Source organism: Alligator sinensis, unplaced genomic scaffold, assembly GCF_000455745.1.
Source record: "Alligator sinensis unplaced genomic scaffold, ASM45574v1 scaffold280_1, whole genome shotgun sequence".
Classification (NCBI taxonomy): domain Eukaryota; kingdom Metazoa; phylum Chordata; order Crocodylia; family Alligatoridae; genus Alligator; species Alligator sinensis.
Genome location: NW_005841835.1, coordinates 422,210 through 448,756, shown reverse-complemented (window position 1 = coordinate 448,756; position 26,547 = coordinate 422,210). Strand labels below are relative to the sequence as shown.

Genomic DNA, 26,547 nt, shown 5'->3' with positions numbered 1-26,547 from the left:
GGCCTGTTTGTAGCTACCTCTTGTTACATGAAGGGCCTTTCCTTATGTGTGGGACAGCACAAGTCATGGGGTGGGTTTCTGTTGCCTTCTTCAAGTTATAAACACAAGTCTGAGGTTAATGGGCCAATGGTGTGGGCAGGTGTAGCAAATCCTGTGTATCTGAGTCCCTTGACTTTTCCCATTTACCTTGTTGTCTTCAGTGCAGTTCGGAAGGCCTTTCTGTGACAGTGCATAGCAGTTGTGTTAGCAGCAAGGAATGGATGAGCTCTATTGCTTTATGACTCCTTTCCATATCACTTGCAGCTCTTTACTTATAATTTGTCTTATGGTAGTATATTGTGGGGATCAAGTTAGAAATCAAGGCTCTGTTGTCTTGGGCATTGTACAAACCCACACTGTCCTAAGGAATCAATAATTTTAAGCTCCAAGTCCAACTCTTCTGGCCCCACAGGTTGGATGAGTGGCATGAGGCTGGTCCATGAGCCAGACTGGGCCCACGGACTCCCTCCCACCTCTGTGTGCTGGATCCAACATATGTGGAGCCCTCTCTGGTACCTACGCTGCACATTTCAACCTCCTCTCCTGCAACTGGCATGTGCACATTCCGGACCAGCCAGAACATGTAGCATGGATCCCACATTGGCTGGAATAGGTACCTCATGTGGTGCATGTCCCAAGTTCTGCATGTGGAACCAGTCATGTGTGTCACATGGGTCAACTCAGACACAGGGACAGCACAGGGGGCCAGATGATGGGGCTCTGTGGGCTGGATCTTTGACACTGCTGTGCTAGATCATTGATTCAGGACGAGGTCTCTGTTGGATGGGTTGGGATATTGTGGAACAAATAAAGGCCCATTTGAAGAAAATACCTTCCTGACTTGATGAAACTACCTTTGGTGATGAACCTTAAGGTTGGCTGTAAGATGAACTGCATTGGATCTGGCAGGCTTCTGCAGCGCTAACTTTTTTTTGTCTCTAGTAGGTGCAATTGGCCTCTGAAGCTGCCTTACCTTCCTGGCTCCCTCCCCTAGGCCCCTCCCCCAAGCCAAAGCATATCAGCTTGGTTAGCTTAACTGTTCCCAGATTTATTAGAAAAGGCCTGTACTGGGCAGAAAGCAGTGCCTGTGGCCAAGAAGAAAAATATGATTCCTGTGCCTAGCACACGTGCTGGCTGCCCCCTAACATCTCTATAGGTGATTTTGTTTATGGAGTGGGAGTGGGCATGTACAGTGGTCCAGTTCCTATGGGCATATACAGTGCCTCTTTAGGTGCTGTTAAATTACTTTCTGAGTGTGTTGTGCTGGTTCCAAACTTCCTGCTCAGTGCTGCATTCTGTGATTCCTACCTGTTACAGCTACTTCTCTGATGTCACTCTTTACCCATCAGAACTAAAAAGGGGCAATAAACTGAAAAGGAGGGGTCTATCTTCAGATTCCTAAAGGAAGGACAAATAACAGGTCAAGGGAAAAGTTATAGGGAAGCAAGCCCATGTGGGTCTCAGGTTAGCCAAAAATGAGGAATGCCCCCCTTCCAGCTTCTGCAGGACTTTCCTCCTGTGCGTTGTCTTGTCCCTGCTTTGACTGAATGTGGACTTTTCTATCACCAGCCCTTGGGGAGAATTTGTGGTGCTGTAGCTGCTGCATTTTTTCAGCAGTACATCAAAAGCCTGGGAGCAGCCACTCCTGTGTTCTGTTCTGCCACAGAACTAGCAATCTGACTGTGAGCAAGTCACTTCCCTTGTTCATATCTTTCTTCTTCTGTGGAATAGGGACAGGGTTGACCCATCTTCCAAGGAGACTTGGTGGCTGTGAAGTTTTTTGAGATCTTTTAGAAGTGGTGAGGCAATGTGAGAGGCAGTAAGACTTCAGGACATAATGCAGTGATGTGACTGCTGGATGCCAGGATGTGGACAAGTCCAGCTGAGGACCCATGGATAGAACTAGTAGGGGTTTTTCAGCTCTGAAATGTCTCCTCCTTCCTTTAATGTGAGACTCTAAACTGTTGCAATGTTAACAATTGCTTGTAAAGAGGTAGGAAATGGTGGCAATGGGCAGGAGTGGGAATATTAATGATCCAATTTCCAGCTGGGTTCCACTCGAAGGCCTCGCCAGGCAATGTGCATTTTTAATCATAACAAGCCAGAATGAGGAGGAGTCATTTGCAGCTCCACATGTAGGGCTGCCTTTTTGCAGAACGGGATGCTCGCACACCTTGGCCTACTGCACAGATAAGATTTGCTTATGGAGATCTGGAAGGAAGGCTATTTCAATAGGAGCCAGACCACAAACAGGGTCACACCCACTACAGAAATGACACCCCTCTTAAAATTGGCCAAGCCCACAGTAGGAACAGGATTGCTCATGGGAATGGATTTCTGGAAGAAAAAGTGGAAGAATTTTGAATGGGTTTGAACCTCTAGGTCAGACCCGATGGGCCCTCAAATTAGACTGGCACTTCAGACAGAAGGTAGCCTGGGTTGGAAACTGGATCTGATCTCAACTGGGCAGAAGCATGAATTGGATCAGGACCTGCTACAGAAGCCAGAAAGTACACAGAGCTGAAACAGGCTCTGCCCCACACACCCTCGCAATGAGTGGAGCTAAATTCAAACTGAACCAGTGCTCAACACTCCATGGCCTTAGAGGAGCTGCAGTGTCATGTAGGAGCCCCCATGGAGTCCTGTATGACGTGAGGCCCCGTTTTGTTGTCTTGGTGGTTGCACCAGGCCTTTCCCAGCATTTCTCACAATTCTTGGAGAGTGGGTTCTCTGGTTTCTAGGGGATGCTAACACTGTCTACCCAGCCTGCTCAGCAGGAGCGTATATTGTCACCAGTTTATATGATCCTTTTGTTCCTTACAGGGACAAGAGTATTGAGGGAGCCTGGGAGAGCCTTTAAGGTTCCTTCACCTTCCCATCAAGCCACTTGTCATTGCCATTTTCTTTCTAGCTATGGAGAATTAATGCTGTATTTTTTGGAAGGTATCATCGTCTGCCTCAGGCAGCCAGAAGGAGTTGCTGTACATGGGGCATGCTCTGATCAGGGCTAAGTGCTCAATTTTTGGTGGCTTAATAACAAGTCTTGCCCTTAGCACTTGGGCTCAGAAATGCGCAAACCCTATTCCATGTACCTGCTAGTTTGTTAGGGTCTGCATTCTAGGATGTGGTCCTTTGGATGCCTGTAATATATTCCCTTTGAGCTTTCTTTCTGCCATTCTCCTTGTTTCCAGGTTTCCCCTCTGCACTCGAGTCTATCTTTGCGAATTCATTTTGTGCGAATTTGCTTCTTTGCAACGACTTTATTTATACCAGAAATTTGCTTTGTGTGAGGAAAAATTCGATCTTCAGCGAAGAGGCATGCAATGCAGCTGTGCATGTAATAATGGATTTGCTTTATGTGAATTCACTTTGTGAGTTTTTTTTGGAATGCAACCCTCACATAAAAAGAGACCTGAGTGTATATACTTTTCAGTGGGCTTCATTGAGCACAAGTTCATTTGAACATTGGGATTTAATAGCTGGTAATTTTGGCCACCTTGGATTTCAGTTCTGCAGCCACTGCATCCTGCAATCATCTGTTATTAATGGGGATAGATCTGACGCTCAAAAAGAACAGGGAAAAGAGAGAATTTCCTTAGTTCTGCCATTGGGCTGATGATACCAACTGAAGCAAGATGCTTATTCCATTTAACAGGGCAGGTCTATATAAGATTAACTACTTAGTTAATTAACTGACAAGTCTGTTAACTCCATAGTAAATGTCTCAACTTCTACACAGCACCCCTATTAGAGCACACAAAATTAATAAACTCTGCAGCAGGGTAGTACTTGTATTCACACATGTAGATGCTGACCAGCTGGCTGGGGCATAAGGATGCTTCAGAGGTGGAGTTGCCTGCTGGCTAGCCCTGCACTGAAGCACCTTTGTACCCCAGCCAGTCCCTCTGCAGCACATTGAGCCCAGTTGGAGCTGCCCGAGGCTGGCAAGCTGACCCTGGGGTCCACTGCCAGTCGGGGCTGCTCTGGTCAGGCTCCATGCACCGTCCATGAGTAAATTCCAGAGCTAATCTGGAGTTATTTGCTTCCAGGTGCACATTCAAGCGGTGTGCCCAGGTGCAAAAAACCCCAGAACAATAAGCTACGGAGTTTATTCATGTGCACTGATTGCACGTGTGGATGTGCCCACAGTAGAGCATGGTGTTACAGACTTGCCAGTACATTAAACATTTCTTTTGCTATGGGGTTTCCCTCAGAGGAAGCATTTCACTGATTGCCCCAGCCTGAATGCCCCAACGTGTAGAAATAGATCTGGATTTTCTCCTTGGACTGAAAGCACCCACTCTGCTGCTGCACCTTTTGTGTTAACAGGGGAAGGGAGGCAGGGGAGATGAACAGCCTTTTCCCTCCTTTGGTACCATGGGCTGTGTCTGTGGCAGGGGAAAGAAGAATGGAAAGGGGCTTGGCATTTTGATATCCTAGTGCTGCTGCATATGAGTGTGCTGACCCCAAGAAAGGAGCAGACTGAAGTGAAGTGGGAGGTGGGATCTTGGAGGAATGGTCAATAGTCCTTTTGATTGCATGAGCTCACCACAAGGGGTGGTGCAAGTTGATCCCGTCATTTGTATGCTGTGGGTAGCATCCTATGCTTCTCTGCTTCCTGATGTGAATCTTTCTTTGTGGGAAGAGGAGGTTTCTAAAGAACACTAGTATCCAGTGGTGCAACTACGGGGGGCAACAGAGGCAATTGCCCTGTGTGCCAACTTGAGGAGGGGGGTTGGTGACAGAAAACAGCTGTTACTGGCAGCCGCGCATTCCTGTTTGCTATCACGGTGGCAATCAGAAGGCACTATTTGTGCTTTGCCCCAGGGCCTGGTCATGTCCCCTGACCACACTGCTGCTGGTATCAATAAAAGCAGAGCTTGTCAAAGCCATTTTTTTGCAAGTGCCTCCTGTGCTGCCAGGGGAAATGCCAGTGGGTTAAATAGAGATGCGGGATTAGAGATTTCCTTTTTGCTTGTAAGGAAATGCTATGAAACTGCAGGAGTTCCATGGGAGCTGCTTCCACCAAAGAAGGAAGGGAGCACACTAAAATGACCGGGGTGAAGGAGATGCCTCTTAACTTACTTGCTGCAGATGCTGCTTCTGGCATGAGGGCCCTGGCTGGTATGGTTATGCATGCTGCGTTTGCAAAGTGAATTCAGCCAGAGGGAGGCACTTACAGCCACCTGGACTATGGCATTCAGCCACCTGGATACCCAAAGGTGAACCTGATTGCTAACAAAACACTTTGGTTTGAGGTATTGACCCTAAACTCCCAAAGCATGAGTCTGCTTGTGTGTGTGATTTCTCCTTTCAGCAGGCAGAGCTGATTAGAAAGAATGGGATGAGTTCATATTTGAACCCCAGTAGCTGCCAAACAGATGCAGCCGCTTGTGATTTTTATGATGGCTTTTTAGGTGAGATGGATACAGTTTGCCAAGGAGGCAGGCATTCATAACTGTTGTCCAGGAAAAACTATCGGTGTATTTACAACAGCTTTATACAGTCTGTGCATGTGTGTGCAGGAAGGCATGTGAGTATGTGTGTGCATGCTTGTGTATGCCTCTATTTCCATACCCCAGCTGCCTGCCTCTGATTTAAGGGCAGGTTTTATTCCCCAGCTGCCTCAGGGCTCCTCTTTTCTGATTGCATTAAAGTCTCCGTAATTCTCCCCTCATTAATGATTGGCATATTTTTACCTCTCACTAAAGGAGCTTGGAGGCAACTCCCGGGGGGCCCTGCTCTCCAAATGAAACAATTTCATCCTGCTCCAGAAACGCATTAAAAAGGGTTTGTCAGGATCTTATCGCTAGTTAGGGAAAGCTAATCAAATTACTTCTATTTATTAGCTGCTGCAGCAATGTGTCATTCCATCAAGCACAGGTACCAGGACAGGCTGGGACTTCACAGATGGCTCGGCACAGCCCGTGCCTTTGCCTCATGTCTTGCAGTCCCTTCTGTTGGGGGAGGCTGGGCCTGGAGTACTTGTGAGCCTTTCTACAGTCAGTGCCAGTGCTCCCCACAGGCTTGCCTCTCTTTTTCCAACAGAATCTAGAGTTCTAGTGCCCCTATCCTGTTCCCTCTAAGACCACTGGGTGACTTTGCGCCCAAATCCTGTTGCCACTGGTAGTGACCAATATTTGTGACATGCTATGTGGATCTGGGTTTTTCTCTTGTTATATTCTGCATTAGATCAGTACTAGGCTCACTTATTTTGCAGTTCCTGTTCTGGATATGCCCAGGCCTGAAATAGCTAGAACACCGTGTGTCTGCTCAGGAGTGAGGTGTATTGGTGGACCTGTGTGGAGGGGAATAAGGAAACATATGATATTGCCCACTCCAAGCATTCAAGACTCACCATGGTGGTTGTGGGTTTTTAGACCATTTTATTTGTCTTTCAGTTTTTAAGCGTATAGAAAATATATTTTCAAGCTTTTCTGAACAACCAGAAATCTAGAAAAATTTACCTTTTAATAGCTGAGTTCTTACATAAACCCAGGGGTGCAGGTAGGAAGAAAAACACCAAGTTTTTCAAAATTTGTGATAAAATCACAAGAGGCAGCCACCCAGAGGGTGCCAGTTACTTGACAGGAGTCGGGAAAGAAACACAGCTCTCAAATAAAAACACTCAGGTTCCTACATGTGCGCCACACATTGAGTACACATCTCCCTCTCAGACATAAGTAGCAAGCTTCCACTTGTGAGCAAAGATACCCAAGTGTGCAAGTAGCTATTCCGTTGTCCCAGTGCACTTGTGCATATATTTGCATGCAAAACTGCCCATGGAAATCAATATATACACTGGGTTTAGATAAGAAAATATGAAGCAACTTCTGGATTTACACTTTTTCACACTTCCTTAAGGTCTTAAACCAGGAATAGTTTTTGCTAAACACTTCATTTGGTTGAAGAAATGTTTGAGCATATAAGCTAATTTTTCCCAGTGAAAACTTTGCATGATGTGGAATGTGTGCAGAGATGTGGAGTGCAAAAGCTCCCCTTCTGTAGTGTTTCTTATAGAAACTCATTTAATTTGATTTTAAAATATTACCCTATGCAAAGTGGTCTGAGGTGAGTACAAATGCATAGAATGAAAGGGTAAACATTTAACTGCAAAACTTTATTAAATGAAAACATTGCATGGCGTATGGTTGAGAGACGTGAGCATGCATCTTTCTGTGTTTTCACATTTGTGCGCACACATTTGTGCTCACATGCTTATACATGTACACTTAGGCATGTGTGCCCTTCGCATAGATTATTTGTGCATGTGCAGCTAGAAGGCTTAAAGACATTTCAGTGCCCTAATATTGTGGAGATGATCTTGGTTAGGGCTAGCATGGGAGGTGTTGGTGACCAGCTCTTCTGACTTGGGTGAATTTATTAAGTAGTCCAAGGACTGCTGACCTGTGGGAGTCCTGGACCCTGTTCCTGGGTGCAGCAGTTTAACAACATTAGTGAGGACGCTTGCCCCGTCAGCCCTATGCAGAGAGCCACACTCCGGCATTGTCATTATCTCTGCAGTTCAAAAGGCAGTCCGGAGTGGTCCATCACGTCCCACAAAAGACCATATCGATTGGTCTGTCGGAGTGTTTCCTGGGGTCCTTTATATCTCTCTGCCTCGTCGTCAGTAATGAAGAGGCTGAGTACAGGGAGAGTCAGCAGACTCTCGGCTGCTGGGATTTCTTCATCTTCTCATCAGGATTTTAATTAGACACGTCCGAGAGGGCAGCACCATGTGAGGGCGGGTGGGAGCTTTATCAAGCAGACCACATCTTTAATTACTGTTTACTGACAGATAACAAGGGGTGGGGAGGAGAGTGGCGGGCATGGGTGAAGGGGGAGGCAGGGGAAGGACAGCAGCCCCCACAGTATCCACTCGGTGATGGAGAAGGCCTTTCTGAGTGGTGGAAACTGTGCCCACTTGCCAGGGTGAGGAAGCTGCCCTCTGGTCCCATTGTGATTGCTGCCTGAGGGGGGGAGGTGTGTGGGAAGGCAGGAAATGAAGGAGGGTCAGGGACAGTGGGAAGGGTGAGTTAAAGTTAGACTGGAGGGAAATGAAAGTGGGGAGCATTCTCCTTTTGGCTGTGCCATCTACCCCAACATGTGCACTGATGATACGATGTTGAGCACGCACCCTCCTTGCCTCAGATGGCTCTGCTGGCTCCATGTTCATTTGAGGATTTGGAGCAAAACTACATTCTCTGTTCATAAATCCTCTTGTCAGACTTTGCAGCCTCCCCTCTTTACTTCAGACTAGAAACAGAAGCAAACTTCTTCTCTGACACTCTTCACACTCTCTCTGCCCACCCACTGCTGGTGGGAGGCCATGCTGCTGTGCAGCTGCTGACATCTAGAACAGGGTCCTTGCAGCTCTGCTCTGTCTGCTTCCCATCTGTTTTGAAATCTGATCTGCAAACATCCTTTTTCTTTCTGGCCCCTGAATCCCCCTTTCCTTCCAGCTGTTATTTTTCTCCAATTCTGGGAGGCCTTTGTGGATGGAGTTTGTAGTCAACCCACGATATAGTTATGCAGGGATCTCCCGAACTTTGCTCTTCCAATTATATCCTGATTTGCTTGTGTTTGTCTCAGGGCCTAGTGTGTCTGCTTGGTGTGAGCATCTCTAGATCTCCCAACTCCAAGGTGCTGAGCCTGATTAATCTTTTGTGCAACTCAGCCAGCCCAAGGGTTTGAGGCCAGCACATACAGGACAGCACTAGGTTGAACCTAGAATGACTGAACGGTTGTCTGCCCAAGGCACCATTTAGTGACACGAGATGCTTGGCTGAATCTTACCCCTCCAGCCAGCTGCTTGTTCTGAAAGCCATGCCACAGGCTCAGCTCTATTTGGATCCAATACAAGGCAGCCCTCTGGCTCCCAGAGATCAAAATGCAGCTGCTTTTCCCAGCGTGGAGAGTGGTCAGGGCCAGGGCAGCCTTCGCCTTGGCCCTGATAGACTCCAGCTGATCTGTGCAGAGCAGACCAAGAGCTGAAGGATGTGCCCAGGATCAGCAAGGACTCAGTAATTGGACTGTTGTTCTTTCATTTTGCTACGCAGTAGCGAGCAGATTATAGAGCCCACACACTATAGATTTCCTGTCATCCCTCATGAATCAAGCTCCACCGTCTTATTTACTGTCAGCCAGGGCCTGTGAATAACATCACCCAGGAATACACTCTCACGCACTTGTGCAAACACACAGTACAGAGCGGTCGCATGCACTTTCTCTGTCAGCGCTCTCTTTTCCCTCCCACAGCCTTTATCAAAGAGAGATGAGACCCTTGTTTTCCAGCTGCATGAAACGGGCACTGGCTTGCCTAGGAGCAGCGCAGACCTTATAACAGTAAAAGCAAATCTGCATTATCACAATAATGTTGTTATCTAGACCTAAATTGCATGAAGGTCAGGGAATTCAATTAAGACTTCTCCAGTCGCTTTACCCCTGCCCCTTTGTGCATGATCTTTCCCACATGTGCTGTGCGTACGGCTGTATACGCTTTTGTTTCCTGGGAGCAGCATTTGATATGAATGCTGGAAGGCCTTCACCACTCATCAGATGGGAAGGATGGCCTTGGGCTGAAGGCACAGCTCTGGCAGTTGGGACTTCGGGCCTCTCTATTCGTCCTCTGCCCAGGCTGCACAGGATGTTGCAGCTGCTCTAGGCACCACTGCAATACAAATAATAGACGATCAAATTGATTCCCTCAGGAAATGCCAACAAGGCTTTCTGGGAAAGTTTCCCAACATTTCAGCTCTAGCTTATGAAAAAGCAGGAGACTTTTGATCCCAAGAGAGTATTGTTTTGGGAAGGGCCACCATCTCCCCAGTGTCTATAACAAACATGGTTAATAGAGAAGTGTATTCGGGCAGGGATAAACAAAATTGCAAGGCCTTCCTATGGTAGTATGCAGAATACAGAGAGGGTGGCAGGCGAGTGAACATCAGTGGCAGGCTTACCCTCATGTGTGAGGAGTCTGTTGCAGCCAGCAATTGAATGGGGGGCCTTGTGCATTTCAGAGAAGTAGGATTGTGTATAGTAAGAAAGGGGAGTCTGCATCATCTCTCACAAGCTGGTTCTGTTGGTTGCCACTTCTTCTCCTATGCCTGACATTTGTGAAGGCTTCAGGTTTTCAAATGATAGGTTTGGAGACCCAGAATAGGGGTTTGGCCTCTTAGGCCTGGTGGTACCGTGGGCTTGGTGGCTGTCTATTTTTTATTGTTATGTTTTTTGCTGAGCAGGCAAACAACTAGATCATAGACATGTTGTATTTAAAAGTCGTCTGTAGGGTTCCATATTTCAGTGTGAGCCTGAGAGATGTACAGGCATCTAACTTTAAATAGTTCTATCAAATAATTATTGGAACCCTTAAACTATCATGTAATACATAAAGGATGCTTGTTTTAAGTATTTCTCTTTTTTCCTCTGAGGTCTTCAGTCCAAATCTAGATATGGCCAGGCCCTGCTAAGAACAGCATCGCTCTCTAGTTTAAATCATGTAGCTGCTACACCTTCAGTTGCAACTGTCCTAATTTTTGTTCCGGGTTGCTCTTATAGGTGGGGCTAGCAGGATCATCTATTCCCAAGGTTTCACATTACTTTTCATAAAGCCTTGTTTTCTGTTGTTTATATATTTATTGAATGTTAACTGTTTGGGCTGAACTTCTCTATGTTTCAGACTGAAACTATGGTTCAGTTATTTCCAAAAATAAAGGTAGGGAAAATATATTTTGGCCATCTTTAAAAATTCTGGTGACCTTTACTTGAAGCTGTAAAGACCCTCAGGTTTTGGAACAGGTATGCCATGGGGGGGCCATCTGTTGTGTTATACATGTGCATTTTGCCATTCCTGTGAAAAGCCAACCACATTTGAACAAATCCTAGATTCTAGGGGTTCGGTAGAGACCCCTGAGATTTTGCCAGCTACTTTTCTCAAAGATTCTGTCTTTACTGGGCAGGCTTTAGCCAGGGGTTGAGCAGACCTTCCCTTGCAATTGCAGGTCTAGACTGCTGCAGACTGTGTGGGGTCTGGGTCCAGGCTCCTGAGCCAAGAGCAGGGAGCTTGTTTCTTGTGCTGCCCATGACCCCTGGCCCTGCTGAGGTGAGGCAGCATGGAGAACCAAGTTGCCTAATTTGAATACAGAGATGACAAGAACCAGCCTGGTGGAGGGGGGTTACACAAGGGAGTAATAAGGATAAAGACCTAGGAGGACAGAAACTGGGGCCAGAGACTGATAAGGGAGAGTGGGAAACTGGGATTGGGAACTGGTATGTTTGGTGGAGAGGGGAAGGAAGTGGGGAGATGAAACCTGCCTGGGTAAGCAAGGTAGCGCAGAATGATGTTGCAGTCATGATGATCCAGAAATAATGAGAGAGACAAGGATTTCTTAGGATATCTTTTATTGGACTGACTATGTAGTTGGGATAAAGTTAGATAAGCTTGAGCCAGGCAAGGTTAGAGTCAGGTAAGGAACTCAGGGATGAGGAAGTTATGGGGAATAGCTGAACAAGGAGGCTGGGACTGTGAATGTGGAGGAAGAATGAAACCAAAAGTCTGGAGGGGGAAGACTAATTCTTGCTTGGCAAGGAGACTGGGAGTGGGACTGGGAATACTGGAGGAAGAAACATGCGACTAGGATGAGGAATCAGAAATGGGGAAAAGGCAAGTGTGAGCTGGGTCCAGTTTGCAAGGAATGTAAAGAAAGGGGCCACATTTGGAATAAAAGGAGGCTCTGCTTATTAAGAGGTGCTTCCTTCCATGGTTGTCAGATCTCACAGTACCTCTTATGTCAGCAGTTCCTGCAAACCCCGTAGCAAGTGCCCCATCCCCCTCCACTTCTGGGCTGCTTAGGCTTAGAGGATGACAGCTGCTGTCTCTCACCTATTAGTTTAAGCAGCAGAAGTCATGTGATGTATCAAAGTTCTAGCCTTCCAGTGTTGGTGTCAATAAGATGCTACCTGCTGGGATTTGTTTGTTCAGATTTTTAAAATGTAGGTGTTTGTGGCATAATTTTCTATGTTAAAATAACATTTTTAAGACTGCATGGTGAAGAAGATAGTAAATAACAAGATTAAGGCTGCTCTGTGTGTGCAATATGATGTAGCTTTTAACTATGTTGTTGTAAATTGCTTCTCCTACAGGACCCTGTCTCACTCAGGGCACAAAATGGACCTGCGGTGGGGATGAATCAGTGAGGAAAACGGTCTCATTTGTTGCAGTGGCTGGAAGGATATAGTGAATGAGGCAGGAGACATCAGGTAGAGAAAGTGAGGGTTTTATGGGTAAGGCTGTCCTGGAGAGTTGGATTCTTATATGAGGCTGGTCAATTTGGCTTAACTTTTCACTGTCTTCATTACATGTGTTGTCATTTGATGAGTGCTCAACTTGATGCCATGGGGCCTGGTTTATAGAAATGGTAAGTGCTTGTATCTGCCAATGAAGTAAAAGGGGGCTGTACCTTGAATATAAGTATGGTAGTATACAGTGCTGAAAAGTTAGATTCTAGTGTCTCAAACTGTATACCCAAAACTAGTGGAAACCTTCTATGTTATTCTCTGTGTGCCTCAGTTCCTCCTTTGTAAATTGGTGATAATGCCACCCCTTTTCACAGAAGAGCTGTGAAAATAAATCTGCTAACCTTTGTGAAGTGCACCAATATTATAGTAATGAAGCCCATGAGAAAATTAAATCTTATCTTCAGAGCAACGTTTGAATAGTGTGCAATAAATAAAGGCTGGGGCCACAGGTGGATCAACAACAAACAAAAGCAAAATGTTGAATTATGGAAGCAGCCTCTGTTCTGTTCACTTAATGAGGGACGGTACTATGGAACAAAATACTATATGTCCATGCAGTTAAAGCCTGTAACTTACTGCCTAGAGACAAGGAGAGTGAATTCAGGTTTCACAAGTAACTTGCATGCTAACTTTTGACTTTGCAGTCTTCCTTATGCTTTCAACTTAGGTTATTCTTTTTGTGAGTAGAAGCACAACATTAGGTCTGAGACATTAAGTGCTCACATCCCTTTAAATCATGTTGCTTCCAGTCTGCCCTGTTAGAGTATATGTAGTTCCCTGTAGTTGCATATCAGCTATTTCCATGTGACCAAACTGCATTACCTTTCTAGAGAGTAGAATTTTTACTTTGCAGGAAGATCCACTGAGGTACTACCACTACTGAACTACTAGTTTGGATAAAGGTGGTAGTTTGGATAAAGCTGGTCCATCATTTGGCTGCATGTAAAACAATTGCCACTTCCCTTAGAAGGTAAGTTACTTTCAATTAGTGACTTACGGGAGGTGCAAGTGAGCCCTTATCCCTGGTTTATTAAAAAAAACTAGCAAAAAACCCCAGTTCTTGCTGTATGCAGCAATGCAAGATAGAAGAATGTCACTGAGATCTATGAAAATGTGACCTAAAATCCTTTACTGTGAGAGGGAGAAAAGCTCAGCAAACATGAAGTTTCTGGACAGAGGACAGCCATTTAATGCTCATGTTGCCTAACTTTGGATAATTGCATCTTTGCTTACTGGCGATACACATATTCAGAGATGTGTTTTTAAGTATCATGCATTGTAACAATGATAAAGTGGGTGGTATTAATCTATGGATGAAAGCACTCATACAGCGCTGATAATCACATGCATGATTCTAGCCTTTACCTGTACCGTGGTGTTTGTTTCCGGTGGTTAATGTTGCATCAAATGCAGTAAGCAGAACTATTGCAAGTAGAAAATATCAGTATTTCAATGTGTCCCTCCATTTTATTTCAGAGGCGCTATCCACTGTAGATATTGTTAGGCACCTTTCATTAAGCTCACTCCCCTCTCTGCCCTCACCACCTGCATCACTTACTGTCTTGGCTATAACTTAGATTGTGTTATAATTTAATCAGGATAAGAGCCTGTTAGATTTCAAGTGCCTTTAAAGCAGTGCTTCCCAAACTTTTCCTCAGCATGACCCCATTTATGGCCCCATTTCCTCAGCATGGCCCCTCACTCCTAAGCCACAGTCCCTCACCCCCATTACCTCATCCACTGATGTTGCAACCCCATTTGAGGCCATGACCCACAGTTTGGGAACCACTGCTTTAAAGCATAGTACATACCTTTAAAACTAGATGATCTTCCTTCTCCAGATCTGTTGACATTTCTTAACATTAACTAGTTAATTCTAGTCCCTGCATGTGCTGTGGGTCACTGTCATTCGTTTTGGAAGTGAATTAAGCTTAATCAAATTAAACTTTTCTTAATTCTGAATGACTTGTCTTCCTTAATTCCGGTTAATTTTCTTGAGCGTCCCAGTGTGGACAAACCCAAGGTGTGGACTGAATGGGATAGGAAATACTAGTACCAAAGTGCCGTGTGAACAGGAGCTCTAGGGAATGTTCCTGCAGGGTCTGACACTAATGGACAAAGGCATGAGGGAATAATTAGCAAAAATATCCTTTGTGTGAACAGATGGAAGGGAAAAGAAGTGAGTGCCCTCAGGTGGGAGTCACCAGCAACACATGACTGAAGTCCTACACTTTCCCCTGGGGAGGTACAAACACCTGACTATTAAAATAACCTAGGGCCACGTCCTCAGCTGGTATACATCAGTGCAGCTCCACTGACTTCAACAGAGCAAGGCCTGGGCTCTTATCCAGAATTTCTTGCCATTCTCTAGGGTGGGGGTGTCAAAATCACCCTACTCTCCAGGCCAGATCCAACCTACCAGGCTCCTGGTAGGCTGGAGCCAGGCAGCAGGGCAGGCGGCTGCAGAGCAACTGTGCTGTTAGCAGTCATCACTTGCCTCCCCGCTGCTGAAGGCCATCTCTAACAGGGCCCTGTATCCCTGAATTCTGCAGCAGACCCCACCCCTAAATTTGCCAGCCCACCAGGAGCCCTGTGGGCCAGGGGAAATGGCTTTGCCGGCCAGATTTGGCCTGTGGGCTGTAGGCCTGACAGTCCTACTCTCAGGTTTTCATTTATAAATCTCAAGGTGCTGAACAAACCTTACCATTCAATCCACATCCCTGGTGCTTCACAGGATGAAGTAGTATTACCTCCATTTTACAGGCAGGGGGAAACTGAGGCACAAAGAAAGGATTTGGCTTCTTCTGGAGACTTAGCTCCCAGTGCCGTCTCTAATCACTAGACTCTGCTTTGTTCCTACATGTCTCACGCTTTCAGAAGCAAGCGACTGAACTGGGAGTGACAGCAAGAGCAGAATATTCATACAGGTATAGGTACAAAATGCAGTTGTTTCCATACAGTGCATATAGGTTGTTTTACAAACCCGGCTTTTCTTTCAGTACCCACAACCTTGGGCACATTTGTTTGAAACTACTGTCCTTGGGCATCTCCCTGCAAAGATCACCCTGCTTCCAGAAACAACAGCTTGGGTCAGAACGGGTAGAATAAGCCCATTAAATAAGTGTGAGGGATGGCACTTTCCTTTGCTTCCATCCAGCCCTCTGTGGCAGTGAGGGCATAACGCTGGGCACTGTGGAATCTGCATGCAACCAGAGGGCATGATCCAGAGCCTGCAATGGCCCAGCAAGCGTGACTTCGGGAGCTCCCCCTCATCAGAGGTCTGGCTCTTCACAGGTCTGTCAAGCGGAAAATGTTTGTTTGCTGCTCTGGATCCAGGATCTAGGGGAAAAGAATAAGTGATTTAACCTCCGCTCTGAGGAAATCACCTGACTGAGCAGGACGCAGAGGACAAATGGGACAAAGGACTTTACCTTATGTGGGGGCTGAGCTGGGGGAGGGGAGAGGCACAGGATTGGATTCATTTATTATTATTTATTATTAATCTTCTAATTTTTCTCTGCTCAGATTCCACAACTGCTGGAAATAAAGATTCTTTTAACTGTCTCAGTGAATCGGTGACACGAGAGCCCGCTCTGTGACATTGACTCTGTCTTTGAGATGTGGAGCGCCCTCTAGTGGTCAAGGATAATCCAGTGTCTGCTGTGACTGGCAGTCAGCATTCCAGCAAGCAGGATTTCTGCTGCGGTGAACGAAGGGAATCGGATTAGTTACCAGCCAGGTTTTGGACTGCTATTGTCACTGCTGTGATTGCAAAAGCAGCCAAGAAGGACGGAACGATCTCTTGGGATAGAAGCAGGGACGTAGAATTCCAAGGAACACTTTTTTTTCATTCCCTCAGATTTCCTGGTATTTGGAGCATCTTCTCTCTGATCCTGGCAAGATAGATGTGAGGTGCCATGTGTCATCCAGATCACATGTCCTGGTCCATTGTTTCATATAGTTCATCCCAAGGGAGACACGCATCCAAATCTGTTAATGCTCATCCCCAGGAGCTGCTGCACCCAGAAGTGCTTCCTAATGGGCATAGAAATCCAGCTCACAGTCTCTCCTTAGGGAGGACTGCACTTCTCTCCCAGAAGCACTAGTATCCATTCCACACCTCTCCTTGTTCCAACTCAGATGAGTCTCTTTCTCCCAAGGGCTAGAGCCAGTACAGTCCATTCAGGGAGTGCAGGAATTCAGCTCATGTTTCCCTTCTCCTTCCCTAAGTGGATTAACAGGCTGAGGGGATTGTCTCTGCCTGCCTGTCTGATTCAATCTTCATTAGCTAACATGTTTCACCAGCCACAGTCACATCCTGGGTTGGAGAGCTGTTTGATAGGAGCAGATTCTGACCCCAGCCTCCCAGGCTGGCAGGGGCTATAGCTTCCCTGAGAAGCTTTTCTTGATAGCTGGGCTCTGTGAATTGTGCTGGGGAGCAGGTCACAGATGGGAGCCCTGTCTTCCTGTGTTCAGTTTTCCCTTTATAATAATTAACTTTGGTAGTCACTGCTGATTGCGTCTGGGAGCTGGGCCCCAACACACTCATGTCCCTGGTGATCAGGGTGATATCCTGAATTGCAGGGGTGCTGTTCTTTCTATCTAAGCTTCTTTTCCAGCCAGGGGCAGAATGCAGATCTGGCCTCTTTGGTTAGGTTCTGACTTTCAAGCACCATTTCTCAAGTGCGCTTAACCTGATGGGATGATTCCCACTGAATGATGAGCCAATGATTTCGTTCTCCCCTCCCCAATCTCGGAGCGGAGGCTGCTTTATGACAATAGTTAAATCAGTACAAGCTGGTTGGTTTATAAGTGCCCTGTATTGGTTAGTTTTTTAATGATTTAAGCTTAGGCTTTGTCTACAAAAGAAACTTGTACCAGTTTAATATTTTAAATGAATATAGTTAAACCAGTATAGTTCCCTAGGTGGACACTCCTATATTAACAAAGTAATTTATTCTGGTTTATCTGATTCCTAAATAGGTCTTGTTTAAGCTGAAATAGTTGTTCACACAGCCCTTTTCACCACTTACCTGAATCAATTTAAAATTATCCCATACATTTTACAGGTGTACTTTTGTTGTATAGGGAAAACTTAAAGAACAAGAGAGTGGGTTTGGGAGAGTAGAGGAAAAACAGAGCATAGCTTAGAGTAACTCCCATTGAAAAGGTAATTGCACTGATCAGTGGGTGGTTGGTACTACAGCCCTCCTGGGCAGAGGTCTCCACTCTCATCAGTAGAGAGAGGAAACTTCCTGGTGGTGTGTAAATGGATGTAGCTGGGTATAGTTTTGAGACCCATGCTTCTGCAAATGTTAAGCTTCTAAAAAGCCAAAATTATAACCTCTTTAAAATTCCCCTGGGAAGGGTTATTAGATAAGCATCCTCCTCCTGTTTTCTGTAGTCCAGGCAGCACAGCAAGGTGCTAGTGCATGAGACTGAGAATTCTAGCAACAAGAATGTGGCCGAAAGCAAAGCCAAATAGGCTATCTGTTTATGACCTCCTCGGGGCACAGCTGTCCTCTGTATTGCTCTCTTGTCCAGTGCCGAGTTGGCTCTTTGAGCTTAATGATGAGCAATGCATGAGGAATTAGGTTTATATTCATACACAGACATTGAAAATAGTTCTTTAGAACTTACTGGGCATGTTTACATGTGCACATTTAATGTGCGTTAGCCTAATTTAAGGTGCATTAAGGGTGCATGTCTACACGTACATGCCCTTAATGTGCTTTATAAATGGTGATTTTAGGCTATTCAGGCCTAAATTTGATACCTGCATAAAGCAGGTATCAAATTTTTTGCAAATAGCTATGTTGCATTAGCACTGTGTGTGTCCATTGACTTGGGACTTTAGTCCCAAGTCAGTCCACGCACCCGCGTTAATATGCCTTAGCGTGTTCATGTATAGATGCACGCTTAAATCACCTTAATGCACATTACGCTAATGTGCAAGTTTAGGTGCACATAAAAGCACATATAGACACGCCCCCTGGGTAGCAAACGGAAGCCCCTTTAAGAGTAGAGATAGGACTGGTATCACTGTAGGTAGCTTCTGGGGGAGGGGCTTGATAGATTGGCCTCCTCTTCCCCTTTCACATTTTGGGAGGGTCACACAATAATTTTCTTGATATTGCTATGCAAAGGGATCTGGGAATAAGTCTTTCAGAAAAGCCTGTTGGTGTGCACACAATACCACATTAACATGCCCATCCTACTGCCAGTTCAGGAGGTAGCGTGCGTGTGGAGTGGGCCCAGCATGTGTCAGCATAGCCCCACCTTCTGTGGTATAAACATACCCTGGGAGTGACCTGGTTCTCCGAGGCCATCTTACTGTCTTGCTCTCAGCCCATCAGATTTTCTGAGACCACCTCACGTTGTGAGGTTTGATGATGATAACGTCTTGTTCCTTTAGTGCTTTCTTTGTCAAAAGATCCCAAAGCACTCTACAAACTATTGAGATGATTCTGTGTAGCATTGAAGTGAATGGGATCCAATGGCTCTTAAAGAGCCCTCCACTACATTATTTAATGGTTCATGAAGGAAAATGTTGCATCTGGGGAAAAGCACAGAAAGAATTTGGTTGAGCAGCAGATTGAAAAAAAGGAGCTCGCCAGCCCTCACTACATAGCTGCCAGATGTGTTTGAAGCAGTAGTTTACAACCCTCCCTCCAGCTCTTCCTTCAGAGTGGCCTGGCATTTCCTCACTGACAAATTACAGGTGGCCATAACTCATGACAGGACAGAGTGTCCCACTCTCCGTGTACAGGTGTAGGAACCTGGCTGCCCAAGCCCAGACATAGAGCTGTGTTTGTCTTCCAGTGGTGAAAAAACCTAGGTTGTTCAATTGCTCAAAGCCACAGTGGTGCTACGTCCACAGTGACTCCGTGCGTGGTATAAGTGCCAGATCAACATGAGAAAGCTGTGCCTGTGTGACTGCTGGTGTCATCAGACCTGGGTTACCACAAGGATTTCTCTTTTTGTAAAGGGAAGACGCTACTGTTGTTACAAGTGGGACCTTCCTGCATCTGAGGAGTAGCTCTTCTTCATCTGCTGCTTCATCAGGGATGTCCAAGTCTTTGTGACACATAAAATACCTGCTCTTTATTTTTCTTTTTTGCATTTACACATTCCCTCTTGAGCAATCTTGTCTCTCATCAAGGGTGTTACCTGTAATATAGGGATAGGTGAGAACCTGACCCACCTTCCCAGTAGGATCTGAAAGCCTATGGCTCCCTGGGTTATTTTTATCAGTTATAATGACTGATCTGAGGGTATCTGTTGGTATATTCAAGTCTCAGTTCTTTCACTGGAGTTCTCTCCATCAGCCAAGCCTGTTAAATGCTTGTCAGGTCCCTGGAGATGCTTGATCTATGTTTAAAGGGAAGGAGTTCAACCACAAGGAGAGAGAAATGCCCTTATACTCCAGCACCATTGTTCTTTAGAGACCTCCCTGAAAGGTATTCAAAACTTGCTAGGCAGGGTGGGTGCCTGGAGCCCCCTCAGTTCCATCCCTCTGGAGGCCTGTGGATGCTCTCAGTGGCTTTTCCTGCTCTTACTGGAACTCTTGCATGATTGATGTCACATGGGTGCAAATTGCATTTAATTTTCCTGAGACCCTCGCCTAGGGCTGGCTTTAGAGGATTCCAAGCAGTACCTGTCTTCCTCTTCCTTGCTCCTTCCAAAACTACCCCTGCAGAGATGTCCATCCCTGGGTAGAAAGGAAGTTCATAAATAAATAATCCTCTCTGTCTTTGCAGATCAGTTCAAGGAGCAACGAATACTCCTGGGTGCTTGGGTTGGCTTTTTAAATGGCTTTTAAACAAATTTCCCCTTCCTCTGATGACCAGCTGCTTTTTCTCCTGGAAGAGCATGTGCCTCTTTGGGGAGATGTGGATTGTTTTGTTTTTTCGTTTTGTTTTTTTAAGGATCTTGTCTCGACAGTTGGGACCTAGTGCTCTGGGGGAATGGGAATTAACCCTTTCATAGCTATTAGACCCTGCCTGTATCTTCCAACCTAGTTTCCTTTAATTCCATACTGAAGAGTGTTTCTGCTAACCATGCCCAGTGCTTGGTTCTCTACTGGATGCCTTTCATATCCTGAGAGTTGCTGGTAGATATCATTCCTTTCCCCTTCACTCACTTCTTTTTGCCTCTGTGTTTTCAGTATTCCTGTTTGAATTCATTGAGGTTTGCATCCCAGCAGAGCATTTACCTACAGATACAACCTATAACAAAATGGGTCCAGGAACAGTGATCCCCTGGCTTAGGCCAGCAGCATCCAAGAAGTGCAGAGCACAGGAATGGTGCATGTTCTTTCTCTCCTGGGAACTACAACATTTAGCTTATCACCTTTTGCTTGAAAGCCTCTAGGACACATCTAAGGCTCACTGAGAACCTCATAAATACCCATGAGTAAACCCTTATGGTGATCTAACATAGGAGCACTGAGAGGTTAAAGGACTTGGTTGAGGCCATTCAGTCAGTAAGTAGAGATTTGAGAATTAATTAGCCTCCAGGCTGTCAGTCCTTTTTCTTCTAACACTAGACAACAAAAATGGCAGTCAGCAGACTTGTTCAGTGAAATGCCCCAATAGGCATTTGTTAGCTGATCCCGAAAGCAGCTATTACTAATATTCTGTATTAGTATTTGTGTAGTAAATGCATGCTGTACATAATACTTGGGAATAAATTATCCTTGCTCCAAAGCATGTCCAGCCCAGTCCAGAGAAGCCCTGTGTGTAGCTGCATTATCATAAAAACAATGTCTATGGTGCATTCAGGTCAGATGTATGTGCTGCACAGCCAATGTCCCAGTTTTGTCTGTGCAGGTAAAGTCCACCTGCTGTTCTGCTGCATGTGCTAGCAAGTTCTGATACAGCTCACTTGCTGGGCTGTTTAGTATGACTGTGTGTTGTGCTGCTGGCAGAATGAAATACCCCTCTGTGGTGTTCTGCAAAACACTGCCAATGCATCTGGGTAGAATGCAGCTGCCACATGGCTGACTATAAACCAGAATGAGCAAATGCTGTGCTCTGGTTGGTGGTTGGTTTCCATGCTATTGTGGCTGAGGACCAAAACTGTTGTTTGTTTTTTTTAAAACTTCTCTACTTGGTTAATAAATGTTTAATGCCTCTTCCTCTGAAATGAGTATTGCCAGTGTGAAGTGCAGGGTTCTTGCTGGACAAGAGCTTGGGATCTTTCACCTGATCTGCGGTCAGGATCTCCAAGTCACGCTTGTATGTCTGCTTTGCAGAACTGTCAATTTGAGGAAGTTCCACGTGACCTGACAAACCCTTTTCCTCTTGCTACTGCCCTTCCATCCTGCTTATTGTCTGGCTCTGCAGTCGCATGAAACCACTGTTGCAGTGGTTTCCAGGGGTGTTGTAGTGGCACCTTGTGGCCCCTCAATCTCAGTAGGTAGCTCATCCTTCCCTGCTGAGTTGCTGAATATATGAGTAACAGAACAGTGTAGGTTTGATAAGCTGGTTATAAATGCTTAGAGCCTATAGATTTCAGCTGAACATTAATATTTGATGGAAGCACAGTGGGTTCAGTAGAGGAGCAGAAGGAAGGTGTTAACAGTGCTTACTCATCACTGGAATAAAGGCATAAAGTGTTAATATCTTCCAAAAAAACCCAAGTAATTTATGAAAATAAACTAGAAGAGTAAAAATGGGCCATTGCCTGGGAAGCACTGAGGAGGCCTGGAAGCAAGGATGCTGCTGGGAGGTTATAGCACTGAGACTAAACTTAAAATACACTGGATTCAGGTGTCATTTTGATATTATTGAGGTTAAACATGACTCTTAAGGAGCAACAAGAGTGGCATTGGGGCTTGTAATGAAGTCCCTTATCTCACTTACGATGGGGACTTGATTGCTGACATCCTTGGCTTCTGTCCCACACTACGCCACAACTTCAAGGGCTCATAATTTTAAAACACTTCAAAAAGGGGAGAGGGCAGTCAGCCAGGTGGGTTCAAGTGAGTATCTGTGACAAACACAGACTGAGTTTCCTATTTGTTTTTATCTAACAAGTGCAACTAGTGTGCTGGACTTAACCTGGCTGTGGATGCAACGTTGCCCACATCACAACCCCTCCCCGCCATGGGGGTACAGCACTAGGGTCATAGTGACGTTATGTGGCTAGGAGGCATTTCAACAATAGAATACCAGGCAGCAGAACAACTGATTGGTATCTAAGTATTTTGACAGATACAAATATGGAATAATGGGTTGTGGGAGGTGCTGGTGTGGAAAGGGATTCACTGTCAAAGCTGCTGGAAGGAAGCTTGTCCTATACCATTTGTGACTCTAACCAGAGCGCTTATAGTTTCTTGTTTGCAGTTACAGCACTTATGAAGCAGGTGTGGGTAGATGACTTGGGATGGGGACATCTTGTTTCAAGTTGTACCTGTCCTCAGCTGACTGGGCATCTGGTGTCTTGGCATCTCATCAACTGTTTTGTTCCATATTACTTGGCGTGTTTTTTACAAAGGTTAGCCTGGGACTGCAGGTTTGGTGACCTGATATGAGCCTTTGTATCGCTTCATGGGGAGTGAGTTCTTAGGATTTCAGAGGAGAGTGGATGGGTGAAGGCAAAGCCATGGCCCTAATACACAGACAACAATCTAAACAAGCTGAAGGGTGATCTTCAGACTTTTCCACCTTCCTCAGGATCGGGGCCCAAGTGGAGTTGAAAGGGAACTCTGAGCAGGCCACTTCTTCCTAATTGCTTTCTTTTTCTGCTAATTCTCATAAAGCAGTCAAAACTGTGATACCTGTTCTGGGAACCAGCTTAGCCCCCAGAGGCACCATTTTTGTTCCATTGTAATACTGGAGTCCTGCTGTCTATGAAGCTGCAATGCTCTCACTCATCCTTCAGGGAATGGTGGTGGGGAGCAACTTGATTGTCCCCTTCCATCCCAGTTAGCAACTGTGAAACACAAAAAACTTCTCTTCTTCTTCCCTACCCAGCCCATTCTCTCAACAGTACTAGCCGCAGGGCATTTCAGTTCTGCTGACCCACTTGCCATTCTCCATTGGAATGGTTAACATACATCCCTAACAGCATGTAAGCTAATAATCTTTTGATTCGTTCCTTGTATCTAATAGCAAATAACTATTATTTCTTTTGACAAGAACAGACATTTCTTTGTGATCAGATGAGAGCTTGGCCTTAGAAACATTTGGTTCCTGAAGTTTTTTTTTCTTTTGGGTTAGTTAGAGTGAAAAGTGTTAAAGAGAGAAGCTAAAACACCTCAAACAAGAGGAGTGAATGAACATCCTCTTAACCTTTTCCCCACCCCTAATTTTTGTCCTGGACTGTGGAACAGTGTAAAAGGTGACTACGTTCTGTTTGACTTCTCCTGTCTGAGTGGGAGAACCTTGAAGTCTCACTGCTGTTGGTATTGGTGACATCCCAAGTAAAGGTATTTCAGGGTCCTTTAATCCTTTACATCTCCTCCCTGCTAACTGAACAAATGACCCAGGTGCTGCTCTCTTGACTGTGCAGTGGCTCTGAGGTCTCAGGGGAGAAGGGAGGCTCCATCTCTGCCCTGCTGGGGAGAAGAGAGAAGCATACTGATAGAAAATAGGTAACTGTCAGCCCAAATAAGGTCACTTGCTGGTGAATGCCTCTGTTGTGTTCTGTCCTAGCAGTGTGGCCTGATCAGAGGCTGAGTGCAATACAGTAAATGGAGGAACTGCAGGAGAGAGTATCACTGGTAGGTCAAAGTTAAGAGCCAAACCATAACTCTCATCCAGGTCTGCTTGGTCCAAAAGATCCCTCTATCTGCCTCTGTAACCATTTGCCCCTTTTGCTGGTGGCAAGCTGCTGGCTGCTGTAGTTAAATTGGACGTATGCAAATATATATTTAAAAATCAGATTAATAAAGATGTTGGCAGAAATACTGTGAATCCCAATGAAACATTTTGGGGGTAAAAGGCATGAGTTGATTGTTCAAGTACTCCCTGGTTCTCTTCTTCCCTCTCACCTCTCTTCCAATCTTCTTTATTTTAAGCTGGAAAATAAGGAAACCTCCTCAGCTCCATTTAGTTTTTTCCATTCGGCAATATTCTCCTTACCCAGCTCCTACCCTGTATTTGCCATCCCTCTGAAGCTGATATGGCTCTCTGTCTGGAATACTTTTCTATGCATGTATTTGCATCAGGGGTGTCATCAGGAGCATGCTCAGTTCTGGAAACTGAGCTTGCCCTGCAATTACTACTACAAAGTGAAAGCAGGTATAAAAGAGTAAAACATAGCAGAAGCTCCACAGAATAGTGGCTGCTGTTTTGATTGTCTTCCACATTCCCACTGAGAATTTCTAACTGGTTATCTTTATCTCTGTCTCAAGACTGATTAATATAATTGTTTATAAGCATCAAAAGGGGGGAAAAATTAATAGTTGCTTTCCTGGCTCTAACAATCTTGAAAAACCACAGTTTTGGGACAGAGAATTTTGAGGTTAGAAAAAAGATAGGGAGCCAATGACTTGGCTCGATGCCCTGCTCTGTCACAAGTTCATTTCCTTTTGACTTTGGGCAAATGACTTAACCTTTCACTTCTTCAGTTTGTACATCTCTAAAATGAAAACAGTGAAGTGACCCATCTCCCAAGAGTCTGATGACCACCAGTTAGCACTGTCATTGGTCTGAAGGCTAATCGTAATCTGAATGAAGTGGCTGGTGCATATATTTCTTTGTAAAAAATAATAATAATAACAAAGGGTTAAAGTTGCTTGTGTGCAAATCCCATTAACATAGAAAAAATTTAATCTACATACATCCATCCATCTTTCAGCGCATCACTAGTATCCCATCATAAATGCATAGTGCACACCCATTGTCTCACTCTCCAAATTAAAAGTACAGCCTTAATTATACTCTTGGTAGCTGACCATTTCGGGTGAAGAACAGTCTGTGTGGAGTTGGCCTGATGTTAGGAAATTGTCTTAGTGGTGTATGAATCATCTCAATGGATGCAGCATGCATTTTACATCATCTGTGTATAGTAGAAGTGTTGTAGCCATGATGGTCCAGGCAATATATGGGAAGCAAGGTTTGCTGGTAATAACTTTTATTGGACTAACTATGTAGCTGGGGAGATGTTAGACAAAGGTTTCATGGGAGAGTGGTAATAGTCTTCACTATGCTGGTTTTTTATAGGCACAGAGAGAAGTGACAATTTTCACCCAGTCTGACCCCTGAAAGTGCTCTACAGCTGAGACCAAAAACAAGTGCATATAGCTGCAGAGCACTTTAAAAGGGCCTGATCCCATGACAATCTGAACCCTCATTACATGAGGGTTCAGTTGAAGATGTTCCTAAATGGAGCACTTTCATTAACGTCTGTCAGCACATGCTGTTGGTGGGGCCAGGCAAGACAAGGTGGGGAGCAGGGGTGGAGGGCTCCAATCCACTCATGCCACCCTCCAGTGCTGGCTGAAAAAGCCCCAGACTGAACTCCTTCTGTTCCCTCCCCCACATCACCGCATTGTGAAGACAGAACCAGGGCAGGGAGGGGGGATAGGCAGGGCTAGGTGACAGCAGCTCTAGACACACAGCCACTCCAAATTGCAGTTGTATCACCCAACCCCCAGGACCCAACAGTGAGCATCTGTTGCATCTGAGGGATTGTTGTAACTCATAGTGCTTCTTGTGAAGTTCTATGAGTTACAGCAGGGAACTACACTTAGGTCTGTGCCTTATTTGTTCTGGCATATGTCTGAGAGGGAGTGGTATGTGCTACCAATAGCTGAGAGAGAGATTCTTGTTTAGCTCCCATAATTGGAGACCATGCTTTGGGGCTAGAGGATTAGTGTTCTAGCCCCACAATCACTGCCATTGTGAAGCTGAGTGATGATGGTGTGCAGCATGGTGACATCTGTGAATTTCTTGTTAGCAGTATGACGGGTACTATCATAAGTGGTATAAAATAATGATTTTTTGTTTATCATGCCAACGTTATTTGCCTAGTGGATTGCTGTGCTAACACAGCTACCCTGTCTTCAGTACATGAGCTAGCTGTGAACTGCATTGTGCCTTGTAGGTGTACAGTGACTCTCTCCACAACACACAGACTTAAGGATAAGTGCAGCAAGTTACACAGCCCGCTCTTTGGCGAGAGAGGCAGCGAGCTGCTGGGAAGAGATGGCCTCCACCTCTCTCCCCTAGGGAGGAGGCTCTTCTCAGCCAGACTGGCTGA

General features: G+C 45.4%; 1 protein-coding gene across 4 annotated transcripts in view; it reads left to right on the top strand.

Annotated features, from left to right (window-relative positions):
- Window positions 1-26,547, top strand: part of ESRRB (estrogen related receptor beta) — a 162,700-nt gene that overhangs the window by 21,991 nt on the left and 114,162 nt on the right. Inside the window, exon 2 of one of the 4 annotated variants that reach the window (XM_006015318.2) lies at window positions 12,181-12,297. The exons of 1 other annotated variant lie outside the window; for it this stretch is intronic. The gene's annotated coding sequence lies outside the window, so the exon portion shown is untranslated. 2 more of the 4 variants (XM_006015319.2, XM_006015320.2) reach the window with 2 other exon arrangements.